The sequence below is a fragment of the Uranotaenia lowii genome, chromosome 2 (assembly GCF_029784155.1).
Source record: "Uranotaenia lowii strain MFRU-FL chromosome 2, ASM2978415v1, whole genome shotgun sequence".
NCBI classification, from domain to species: domain Eukaryota; kingdom Metazoa; phylum Arthropoda; class Insecta; order Diptera; family Culicidae; genus Uranotaenia; species Uranotaenia lowii.
Genome location: NC_073692.1, coordinates 215,948,457 through 215,962,140, shown reverse-complemented (window position 1 = coordinate 215,962,140; position 13,684 = coordinate 215,948,457). Strand labels below are relative to the sequence as shown.

General features: G+C 32.3%; 1 protein-coding gene across 4 annotated transcripts in view; it reads left to right on the top strand.

Annotated features, from left to right (window-relative positions):
* LOC129744793 (uncharacterized) overlaps nt 1-13,684 on the top strand; it is a 158,177-nt gene that overhangs the window by 34,479 nt on the left and 110,014 nt on the right. The window lies entirely within an intron of this gene.

Genomic DNA, 13,684 nt, shown 5'->3' with positions numbered 1-13,684 from the left:
CGTTTAGGAGCAAAAGGATTGTTTAATGTGAAAGTTCAACTTTTTTCTTGGTTTAGGTGTAGTTTAAGTCTTATTTTTATGGTCATTTGATGATAACTTTTGAATATTGAAAAAAAAACAGTCATTTTCCATGAAAATGACGGTATAGAAAAAATGGCTAAAAACCCTATCAAATGGATAAGTTTGAAGAAAAAAAGAACATGGGAATAGTACGAGGACTTAGTGAATTGCATGAAGGTAAAATTTCATTTGTTTTTGAGGCCAAAAAATATTGAGAAATGTTTATAATTTTTGCCCCTAAATTTATGCAGCAACATTGTCCATCTCTCGTGTATATTTGTTTTTGAAAGAAAACGTTGAAAAATTCAATCGAGTCCAAACAAAAAAAATTCTGTTATCGATGCTTTGAGCCATCTGTGCTTAATGGCATCAAAATAATAAATTTGAAAATGTTTAGATACGTAAAAACCATTGTTATCAAAGTTATCCCGAAACTCGAAATCCGGTTTTGTAACAAACATTTAATTATAGCCACCAATCTCGTTTGAATTTACTGCAATCAATGATCAGGTTTAATACTCCTCACCTCAGTAAGGGTTTTAAAACTTTTAGGCATTACGAAAAACCAACCCCTTCCAAAATATTCAAAAATGAATGAAAAAAGTGATCAAAGTTCACCCAGTTTACGGTACCTCGTAATGTAACTCAAATATGTTTGTCAGACAATATTCAGCTACAACTATTTGTTTTCAAGTTATTCAAAGTCGAAGAAAAAAAAAAAGAAAAAAATGCTTTGCAACATATTAACAGAACATTTGTTCAATTCGCTCCGAGTTTGTTTTTTCCAGAAAATCCACACCGTTAGAAAGTGGAAATGTTTTTTTTTATATATATATAAAGCGGCCCACCACACTCCCCCACACCAAAAGGCTCCGTTGAGCCCCGGACGCTTTCTATTCTCAGCATGCCTGACAGCAAAAAGAAATTATCAACAACAATTTAACGCGAGCAAAATTTACTCATGCTGAGAACTTAAAAAAATATTTACATTATGCGAGGAAATGGTACGATACAATAAACTAAATTTAGACATGAATCTCAGTGGAAAAAGATTTCCTTTTAATAGATCCATTTGATTTAACACTAAACGTACCGGAGGCGGTCAAATGACGGTTTTTGAACTTTGAATGATGATTACACCTAATATAATTTTTTTTTCGCAAATTTAACAACTGGACTATTTTTATTTTCAAAATGCAAGTATTTTTGCGTTTTTAAAAATTTTCTAAGTGTTGTGGTTTTCGAATAACGCATGTGGTATACCTATTCATACCGCGAGCGGTCAAATGACGGCAAACACCATTTTCGCTATAACTCTCTTGTTCCTCAACCGATTTCTACAAAATTTATAGTTTTGAAAAGCCTATAACGTGACTCAAATATGTTTTTCAGACAATTTTCAGCTACAATCAATTATTTTAAAGTTATGTTAAGTTCAAGAAATTTTTTATGAAAAAACATGCTTCAGGAAAATTGGTATAAATCTGTTCATCAGTGCTTGAAAAAAATTTCACTTAGTGCATGAGAAAGCTGAAGTTAGAAGCTATATGTTGCACATACGGAAATTTTTATCAAATTTGTTTTAAGATCTTGGCCACAAAAAATGTAAAAAAGTTGTGTAAAACGCGTACTTTTCAATCAATCAACCGCCAAAGCTGTTCCTGTTACAGTAGAAAAATTTCAAAAAATGAATTGGAAAGTTTACGTAATTTGCCACATTTTGGCATCTTTAGATTTTTGAAATACGAAATACATAACTTATGACGACTTTTCAAAGGTAGCTGTTTTTCAATCTTTTTATCAATTTGGATTTTCTGAGACAATTCCTACACCTAAGCTCAGCTTTGCACTGGATTTTGAGTACGTTAACGTAAGGTTTAGGCAATAAAACTATATGCAAAAGAAAGTTAATTTTATACCGGTTCTAGTGATGTAACTACATTGGCGGTGCAATGCTTGGCAAAAATATGATAAATAAAACAGTGAAGTAGTTTCTGAATTTTGAAAAGTCAGCACAAATTCTTGCTTGGCAGACGGGCGCAGTGGGTGGTAATATCTCAAAGCTATTTTGCACACGAAGAAGGGTGAAAGGAAACGAAAAAACAAACAAACATTAGCGCAAATTTTCTGGTTTTACCTTCAGAAATATATTTATTAGATTTTTGTCAAGCATCGCACCGCCAATGCAGTTACATCACTAGAACCGGAATGAAATTTGCTTTCTTTTGCATATAGTTTTATTGCCTAAACCTAAGGTTAACATACTCAAAATCCAGTGTAAAGCTGAATTTTGGTATAGGGATTGTCTCAGAGAATCCAGATTCATAAAAAGTTCGAAAAACAGCTACCTTTGAAAAGTCGTCATAAATTATGTATTTCGTATTTTAAAAATCTGAAGATGCCAAAATGTGACAAATTACGTCAACTTTCCAATCTACTTTTTAAAATTTTTCTACTGCAACAGGAACAGCTTTGGCGGCTGATTGATTGAAAAGTACGGGTTTTACACAACTTTTTTACATTTTTTGTGGCCCTGATCTTTAAAAAAAATTGAAAAAAATGTTTCATATGTGCAACATATAGCTTCTAACTTCAGCTTTCTTAGGCACTTAGCGAAATTTTTTTCGAGCTCTTAATAACTGATTTACAGCCTTTTTCCTGAAGCACGTTTTTTCATAAATTTTTTTTTGAACTTCAAATAACTTTGAAATAATTGATTGTAGCTGAAAATTGTTTGAGCAACATATTTGAGTCACAATACAGGCTTTTCAAAACTATAAATTTTGTAGAAATCGGTTGAGGAACAAGAGAGTTATAGCGAAAATGGTGTTTGCCGTCATTTGACCGCTCGCGGTATGAATAGGTATATACAAAGTGTCGGTATGTTTAGTGTTAACAAAACCAACAAAAATTAAACTAGAATTATTAAACTAAGCTTTACAAAAAAAATCAAGAAAAAAGTTTTACTAGGTACTAAATTAAAATTAACAGATTAAAAATAAAAACAGATTATAAATAAAAACACAAAAAAAAAATGGCAAGGTGATTTGGTTAATGACTAAAGTATTTCTTTGAGGTGACGAATGAGTAGGGATTTGAAGGAGCTACGGTTGTTAGTGCTTTTAAAGACTTCTGGAAAACTGTTGTAGGATAATGGTCCAATGTAAGAGATTCTGCGTTGGCCGAAAGATGTTGAACAGCGACTTTGGAGCAAATGATTTGACTGACGAGTAATTTGAGAGCGAGTACCTGAGCTAAACAATAAATTACGGTTATTATATGTGAAGTTCAAATTATCGAACACGTACATTAATGTTTGCAAGCTGCACAATTTAGATAAAGGCAAAACATTATGCGATGTATTTGAATGAAGTAAGGAAGTTGGATAGAGGAAAGGTAGTTTAAAGATAGTTTTCATACAACGATTCTTTAACGTCTGCAACCGGGCAAGTAGAGACAAAGATGCCCTCCCCCACACTGCGATAAGGTAGTTAAACTGGGAATGAATGAATGCAAAGTAAAATTTCATGAGAGCATGACGCGGTAGAAAATTCCTAACTCTCCAAAGAATGCCACTCAAGGACAAGGTTTTTTTGATGATGTTATTTATATGAAGACTCCAGGAAAGTGTTTCGTCCAGTGTCAACCCCAAGTATTTAAAGTTGTCAACTTTTTCAATTGTAAAATTTGCGAAAACAAGGTGATTACTGTTGGTGATAACTCTTCTGGATGAGCGAAAGATCATGTACTTAGTTTTCGATAAGTTTAAAGTTAGAAGGTTACTATTGAAATATTTGTGAAGAATCTCTAAGTCTTTGTCCATTTGTTTAATTATAATCTTTGGGCAACTTTCAGGATAAAATGTCGTTTAAAGGTAGATTGCTTAAATCGTTAATGCATAATAAGAATAACAATGGACCAATATTACTGCCTCGTGGTACACCCACATCAAGGGGTTCCAAGGATCTTTCTGTTTGGTCGATAGAAATTAATTGTTTCCGACCTGTAAGTAACTTTTAATGATGGTATTAGCAATACCTCTTATACCACACCGTTCGAGTTTTTTGAGGAGAATTTCATGATCTAAAGTATCAAAGGTTTTCTTCAAATCTAGAAACAATCCTCCAACGATTTTTTTCTTGTCTATATTTTCTATGACAGAATCAATCAGTTCACACATAGCTATCAGTGTACTGCAGCCGGCTTTGAAGCCGTATTTCAGGTTGTATAAAATATTATTTTGGGGCCCCAAAACCCCCAAAAATTGAAATAGCAGGTTTAATGACCTGAACTAATACTTATCTTACGTTCAATTTTCTTAGGAGTTCAAATCTAACGTCGGAATTGACCGGAACAATCTCAGGCAGGTGTTATTTGAATTATCCAGTAATAAGCTATTCTTCTAATATGTCTTAACAACTTGAGATTTTAAGTCATTGCAATTTTATAATCAGTATTAAGCTTTCTCTTTTGCTCTCTTTTACTCCTACGAAAATTTTATCATTTTTTTTAAATACGTGATTTGTATCTCTTTATTAATGAACTAAATGAACATTAAATTGAAGCTTAAGAATGCATATAATAACGGTTAAAAAATTAAGATCGATTGACTAATGTATACCAAAGATGGTCACTTATGTATAAGAATTTGACTTTTCAAAAAATTGATCGAAATTGCAGTTTTTATGAGACAGGGCTCATTTAATAGGCCTGTAATTCATGTACAACTTTACAAATCTCCATGAAATTTTCACAACACATTAGAATATTTTCCAAAAACAATTTTAAGGAAAAGCTCATTTTCTCAAGGTTATTACTGTTATTATTGAAGGGCAGAGAAAACATCACTCGAATGTCTCTGACGGCAGATTTGAACTCCTGAGAAAATTTCATATAATATAAGTATTGTTTTAGGCATTTAAACTAGGATTGATCGATCTTCTGAAAAAGATCGATTCCCAAGATCGATTCAGCTGAATTGTTCCAGGATCGATCCACCTAAAAAATCGAAGCAAAAGGATCGATCTCTGCAAGATCGATCTATTATTTTTTTTTTTTGTGAGATGTGCTGCCTGAGGGTTGCTTTATGCTGAAGTAAATAGTGGAAAACGGCAGGAAAACTCAAACATTTGAATATCGTACGAGACACGAGCTATAAAAAATATTCTTCAAGTTTAAATTTTAAGCACGTTAGTTAGGAATTAGTCTAAATATTGTATTTTGACTGATTACAACTAATTCGCCATTTTAAGTTAGTTCACGGTAAAATGCTAATTTATAAAAAGGCTACAGAAAGATTTGTAATTACGCTGATGTTTTGATTACCATCAATTCCGTCACAGGACAAGCATTCAAGTGCCCGGTTTTATCCGGGCTTGTGAAGATTTTCAGAGAAATAATGGAAAAGAACGGTTTCCCGGATCTTGAGAAAAATAGTCTGGATTTTTCCTCATTATTAGAGAAATCCAGATGAAAATCTAAAATTTTCCTGCATAACTGTAGGTTTTTGCGTCCAATTACAATATTTGTTGAGCCTGGTGAGATTTGCCCGGATACAGCCTGGCTTTTAAGTCAAGAAATTTAAAACCAATGAACAGTTTTCACCACGAATTAGGGTAAAAATGATACGACCCGGGTACTTCAGAAAAAAAATGGAAAAGCTAATACAAAGGTAACGTGTTCAGCTATCATCTAGAGGCTCAAGTTCAATCCTTCAAGCAACAAATTTTTCTAGTACATTTTCACCAAGCGTAGAGGTAATTTTAGAATATTGATTTTAAGATTGTAATATTTCAAACGTAGATCTAAAATTCACGCTATATTTGTCTAGAAATTCTTTTTATTGTGGTCTCAGTTAAAAACTGAACATCTTTCTACAGAGCTTTGACTATGAAACTTGAAAGTTTCGATAAAAACTTAAATCTTGTGCTGAGTAGAATGCTATAAATGCTTAATTCAAGGCTGAGTAAGTGACCGTTTAAAAACCTTCAAAAGATCGAAAGATCGGATCGGAAATAAACCGATTTAATCGATTTTTCCAAGGCTAAAGAATCGATCCAAAAAATCGGAAATTGGAGTTCAAAAGATCGATCTCGCAAAGATCGATCCGAGATCGACCAATCCTAATTTAAACCTGTGTTTTCCTATTGTGCGTTGTCTCGATACTATTGGAAAATCTATAAGTTGTAGGGGCAGCTTACAATATTTTGATAAGACTTTGCAGGTTCTATGTGAAATTCAATGCGGAAAAAATATAACAAGGGGGTACTGACCATTCATAGAAATTGGTGCCAAACGCCGCGTTAAAATGGTGAAAGTCTGCGAATGCATTCAAACGGGCAAGAAAAACTATTGATAAAAAATTGCTTCTCAAAAACTCAATGATGTTAAGAGATGGTGGAAAAAAATGTCATATAACTAGCTCCTGAACAGCTTTTCTCAAGATTTATCCAGCAAGCAGATTCCAAGTGATTTAAGTCAATGGCGATCTACAGAAAATTTTCTTTAAAGAAGGGTGGGAGATTAGCTCGCGATCGATTGATATTGAAATATAAAAATTATGTAAAATTTATGTAGTATTAGTTAAATAGACTCTGCTAAAAAAAATAATAAACCGGATAAAAGACATTTCCGTAGAACTGACATTTTTATCCTTCCATAATCCATATCTGATCAGATTCTCAGAATCGCCAACCAGATTCATATTTATATTGATTTTCGCTCAAATGAGCGCCGTTCGAGAAAAAAAATATTTCCTGCGAACCCAACAAATCGATTACCCTCGGTTCACCAAACAGACGCAGCCGAAAGGAAAACTTACAAATCAATCCGAATCAGCAGCTGGTGACGAATGATGGCGACGACGAGGACGATGAGTGATCCGGCAGTCCATCAGAATCCGATGATTCCGGTGGCCGCTGCTGTATGATGTCTGTTTCTGGATCGGCAAATATTTACCAACATCGATTTCACGGCTCTGCAGTTCGACCATGACTCTTCTAGCCAGAGGGCTTCGGAACTGTCAATTTTTGGGGAGCCTCGCTTAAAAATGATTTCTCGGGAACTTAGGAACCGGAACGATCCCGGTTGGTACAGATTTTTTGCACACATTTGTCAAGGTTGACCTTCCGGGAAATAGAGTTGCAGGAGTAATTTTCAACAATTTTGATTATTTCTGGGATCATCAAAATATTTGTGACGATTGCAACGATACCAATTTCACAATAAAGAAAACTATAAGATTAGAAAGTTTCTTACATCCAATCAGCTAATCAAATTTTCGAAACTTGCCACTCTAGAGCCGGTTGTTTTTGGGCCTTCCATTTTATCAAAGTTTACGGGCCCGTCTGATGATGTGATTTATGATTACGTGTAAATACTTCGCCCATCCCCTCAAATTTCCTCTACTCTCTGTTATCAGCATCCGATGTGATGTGTACAAAATGTTTAAGCTACCGACCTTTCCCAACTGTGTGAAAGCATCGAACCCAATTTTCGAATCTGAAGCCATTTCTGGACACCGACTCGTACCGGTTCCATCATAAAGTGTGCCCTCCCCGATAGAAGCCACACAGAACACCGGATTGAGTTTGATGGGCAGCTTTTCATCGTCCCTGGCACCGATTTGTTAGAAGGGGATTTTGGGGATGACCAGCTGCCTGGAAGGCTGTCCCTCAAATAGACCCATTAATTTGATCCCATTGACAAGCTGTTGTTCGATAAATCTGACGGAGATGACTGGTGCTTTAGAGTAAAAACTTTTCTCCTAAATTATTTTAGGTTAAGTGTTCCTTTATTCGTCCCTTTGTTGATCCGGATGCTGAACGTAAGATGAGCTGAAAATGTTTTGCATATCATCAATTCTGGAAAAATTGGGCGATAGAAAATTTAAAATAGGTTTCGATCGCAAATCGAACGAAGGATTGAAAAACCCAATACACATTCCACGCGATTATTCCTCTCAAACTCTCCAATAATATCAATAATTCAAATCACACAAACCCATCTTATAAAAAGAAATAAAATTATAATATTTTATATGATTTTGAAAATCGAAATTTGGACATAATCTATTTGTAAAATAGTCTTTAACAATTTTTTTCTGAAAAACTTAATTTAAGAAAAATTGGTTAGAATCCAGCTGAGTAACATCAGCGCAAATGAGTGAATTCTCGATAGCAAATTTTTTACAAAAATTATTAGGGAAGCTGTTTTGACACTCCGGTTGATGATCGGGTTATCACCATTTAAAAATTAGTTGGTTATTGTTTTTTATAATTCGCAATTTTCAAAGCAAAATCAACATCATTAAAAAAAATATATTTTGGTTACTTAATAATCGAATAAAGTATGTGAGAAACAGTAACAATTCAAAAGTTTGTTTCTTCAAGCTCATGCAAGTTGGAGTCAAAATAAGGATAAATTTAGAAAAAAGGCACAGAACATTTGAAATTGCCCAAGTCGGAACAACAGGATATTACTTTAAAAGTGTTTACTAGGGTAGCCTTTAGTTAAAGGTTGTCAGAATTTTTTCAGCAGGTAGCCGGACCGGGCAAATCTCGGTAGTTTTACATAAAATTCTGGCAAAATCCGGGCTTTGTTTTCAAAATTAACAGAATCAGGAAATAATTTAAAATTAAATTTTTTCATCAGAATTTATCGATAAATGTTAAATCGTGTTTAAGGCTTCAAAAAAACCTTTTATGGTTATTTTTGTTAAACTTACTCAAAAAAAAAACCGTTTTGAATGCATAAATATAAAATTTTTACAACACTTTTTTATTTGTTTGATGTGCCAAATAAAGTGAATAAATCCGGGCAAAATCTGGGCTTTTTCAAAGGAATTCAGGCCTCCGAGCCAGACCGGACTGTTCCCAAATTTTGTAATAAATATCCTGGCATATCCGGATAAAATCGGGCTATCTGGCAACCTTACCTTAGCTATGTATACGATGATTTTTAAAGGCCAAAATTCCACTTCTTCCACTCCTTAATGTTGTTCCTTTTCCAAAAATAGCTAGCTGTGCAAACTTTTACAATTCAAATTAAGATAGGAATAGAAACAAAACCAAATATGCACGATAAACAAGAAAATTGATTTTTTTAAACCATGTTCATTAGACCGCTGCAGGTTTTGTATGGAAATTTCAAATTCTTCAATTTTTCCACCTACCAAAACTTTTTTTGGTTGTATTTGCAGCCAGAAATAGCAATAAAAATTTTGGAAGCGATCCATCCAGTCCTGAATTAGCGCAACGAGTTTTAATTTTGTATGGATATTTGTATGGGAAAACAATTTTTTTCATTCCAAAAAATATATCTTGGATGAAAAATGTTCCTTGGTTCTTGCAGAACATTTCATATCCATAAATCAGAAACCTAAATTGTACCCCCGAAAAGATATTCAATGTTATATAAAATTTTTGTTTTCACAATTATTTTTTTAATTTTATCGCTTTTGACTGCTTATTTGAAAGCTGTGTAACAGTAGGATGGAAATAAAAAAACTAAAAAAAATGATTTACACTGCCAGTATATTTTTTGATTTAAATAGCCTTTGCAAAAACATTTCATGCAATTATTACCAGCTCTAGTAAGCAAAGTCTGTCATTTTTGAATATTTTTCAATGGATTCAGATTTTTTATTTTGATATGTTTATAACTTTTTCCATGAAATTCTTAGCTGCTTGTCATGTTAGCAAAAAATGAAGCTTAAGAATAGTCAAAACCAAAAATCAAAGACCGACTTTATTTCAAGCTTATTTGAATTTTCCGGATGATTTAATGTGCAAAAATTTCTTCTTCCATACAAATTTATATACAAAATTAAAACGCGTAGCGCTTACTCAGGAATCAACCAAATCGTCTCAAATTTTACACTGAGGCTTGGTGACCCAAAAGGCATCGAAAAAACATATGGGAGCAAAAAGTAATTTTTTGCAGCGGTCTAATGTTCATACTCAAGGCCATCACACAAACTTGAAACAATAATAAATTTATTCAAATATAAACAGAAACAAAGATTGAAATCCATGCTTTTGCCGGTAAATTACTTATTATTTTAATGATTCTGAATTAAACTAAACTAAATAAATTTAAAGTAGTCTTATTTACAAATTTAATATCAATATTTCCGAAGCACGAGAAAACGAATATCTTAGAATTAAAATTTAGAATTAAAAAAGAATCAAAAATACAGAAAAAGTATACATAAATGAAACACACAAATCTGACTTCCTCAACAAATTCAAGTACAAATCATCATTTTTCCATGATAAAATTTTATTTAGCAAAATGATAATGATTGTTATTTTTTCATCATCTCTTTTTGAGGGTTTTTTTTTCAGATTTTTTTTAGCAAAAAAAGGCGTATTAACTTTCGCTTCCAACATTTCGATTCTCGTTTGATTCTCTTCAAGAACTAAACATTGTTAATGTTTGAAGTTCATAATACTTACCTTTTATATTTACGATAGAACATGAAGAATTCATCATTCAGGGCTTATATTGATTGATCAAAAAAAAAAAATGACAATGATAAAAATAAGAAATTCTAAGTTTTGTTAGAAATATTGAAAGTACCAGAAATTACTTATATAGTGAAAATTAAGCACTTACTTTGATGTTGCTTATGTGAAACATTTTTAGAACTTTTAATTGATAATTTGAAACTGAATGATCAATTGATTAATCAATGGATCTAAAATGATAAATATAAGAGAAACGTGTATAAATTTTCAAGCGCAAATTAAATTCTTTTAAAATTTCAAGCTTTGATTATTTCGTGCCTTCAATGGGAAAATTGGGTCCTGAAAAGGATGAAAGGTTCATAAATGATTTTTTAAGTGAACATTCAGAAGAACATTTTGTTCGAAAACATAAATTTAGAATTGAAGAACTAACAGAAACTTATTGAAAGAATTAAATATTTAAATAGATGGACTAAAACACTAGGTGAATTTTTTCACAAACAGATACAAAATCTATAGATGAAAAAAAAAAAAGATTTTCAAACATTTGGAAAAAAAATATTTTGAATAAATTTAACCATAAATTTTTGTTGATACTCAGGATAACAGCATTTTTGGTGTTTATTTTTAATGACTGATTTTGATGAATTAGGCGTCCTGAACTTTAATATTTTGTCTATCGTCTATTGTTTTGTTTATATAGCGTTCATAGCATGAAAAATTAATCAAGTTTGAGTGCAACAAACCATTGATAACTGATGAAACAAGAAACTTACATTAAAAAAACTGATTCTGAATTTTTTTATCCTTTCAATCTTAAATAATTTTTAAAGCTGAGATATTCTAATATCACAGAAACAATTATTTGGAAAAGTTAAATGCTAAAATTTTTTGAAATTTTAAATGATATAACAACAAGTTTTTTGACATAACATAGGAAGGTTTTTTGAAAAAAAAGGTTTAAATTTATTAAACAAATTTGTTGAGGATGGCCAAACGATTTGACTTCCCAAGCAACCAAAAGTTCGGATAACATTCCTCTATCAGGTTTGATCAGCTTAATCGAGTATGCTAATACAACTTCTTTTCAGCTCAATTTTTATGTAGTTAAACGAACTTTTAAGTTGACAAAAAGGTCGCATAAATCGCCAAACAACTTTCAACCAGCTTCAAAATCCACAAAGCAGCATAAGCAGCATACAAAATCGAAAAAAATACTCTTTCGCTCCTTCAATTGCCTTCTCAAGTCCGCTAATTTGATTCATATTAATCAACCATTTTTGTTACTAACTCACATTACATTCAAAAAACATGTTCTTACCAAGCCTCGAACCCGAGCTCACCACTTGAAAATCGAGATCCATACTTGTTGCCCTATATGAACATCTTGGGTAGGCAACGATTTTACTCGATGTGATGATTTTCTTTAAAATGACCTTTTGGTTCTTAATTTCAACTTAATTTGTTCAGCTATATATGAACTTATTAGTTCGTTCCTTAAGTGATATTCGAACTTTTGGTTGCTTGGGTTATGCTTTAATAAAAACCATCAAAAATTAAATGTGCTTTAGAAATTTAAAAATTCGTCGAAATTCCCATATTTTACAAAATGACGAAAAGTAAACAAAAAGAAAATTTCTATAAAGTTATATGATTTTAATCGCCGTAATTTTTTCTGATTATAATTTTAATGGCATGTGCGGCGGAATGAACACTAGAGAGAATTTATTTTTAGAAATTTGAAGAAAGGTGGATAGACAGGCATTAGTGCGCCAATAGGAGAAAGCTTGATAGGTGTTGGAATTTTAGGCTAGAGGGCATGTTGATGAAAAGCTCCCATGAATTGTCCCACCTTTGCTCTACACTAGCTAACTATACATGAGAAACTGAGAAAGAGAATTCCCATGTATAGCCAACAACCCATGGGCCTACTGAGCTTTCCTTATTCGAGAACAGTTCTAGCGACGTTGTTAGCTAGTGTAGAGCAAAGGCGGGACAATTCGTGGGAGCTTTTCATCAACATGCCCTCTAGCCTAAAATTTCAACACCTATCAAGCTTTCTCCTATTGGCGCACTAATGCCTGTCTATCCACCTTTCTTCAAATTTCTATAAATGAATCCTCTCTAGTTTTCATTCCGCCGCACATGTCATTAAAATTATAATCATAAACTTCTATAACTTATAACAGAAGTCAAAATTAATTGCGGTTTTCGGGATAGTTGATCAATGATATAAAATCTTTGTTTTTTTTGGGTTTTGTATTTTTTTCCCAGTTTTGTCCCAGGAGTGCTAAAATTTCTTAAATTATTTCTACATATTTTTTAAAGTTATTTCGAAAACTAATTTTGATAAAAACGATTAATTAAATATTTGGATTCAGAGCACCCAAATCAATCAAAATAAGCTCATAAATTCTTTGTACCTCGGAAAAATATGAGTTTTTTTTGTCTTGTGCAATTTATCAAAAATTTTATGAGCTGAGCATTCAGAAGAACAAGAGTTCACAAAATCAAAATGATAAAGCAATTGGTTTTTGAAACATGTTTCAATTCAGCAAAAAAAATTGTAATGTCTCTAACAATTATTATAATCAACGTTATTAGTTATAAAGCAATATAATTTTGTTTAGATTTTTTTTGCTCATTCTGTTGACCATCGTTGAAAGTAATCTCCTGTCTCTCGGGTACCAGCTTGTTGATGTAATTACTTAGTATTTGATGTATAAATTTTAAAATTAAAATGGTTGGTTTGAAATTATGAACACATTTAGTAACAGTTCTAAGGAAAACCCCATTCTAAAGATGAGGTAGGGTTTTCGTGTGTTCAAAATCAAAGTTTCGTAGAATGCAATTCAAAATTCAAAAAAGTATCGAAAAATGAAATCCTTATCATCAAATTTTACCGAAGCCAAGCCAATTATTCGACATGTTTGTTAACACTTATTTTCAAACTCCTTTTGGAATCAGGCAATTTCTTGTTAGGGGAACATGTCCTATTATGCGCCACCTAAGCGAATCGCTGATTTTCTATGTATTACACGTACAAATTGTGTTAAAAATGGGGGTAATCGTTGAAGAAAAGTGTTTTCTACAAATGCCTATGATTTTTCATTACTCAAATTGCTATAGTTTCTTCAAAAACTTGATTTTTAAAA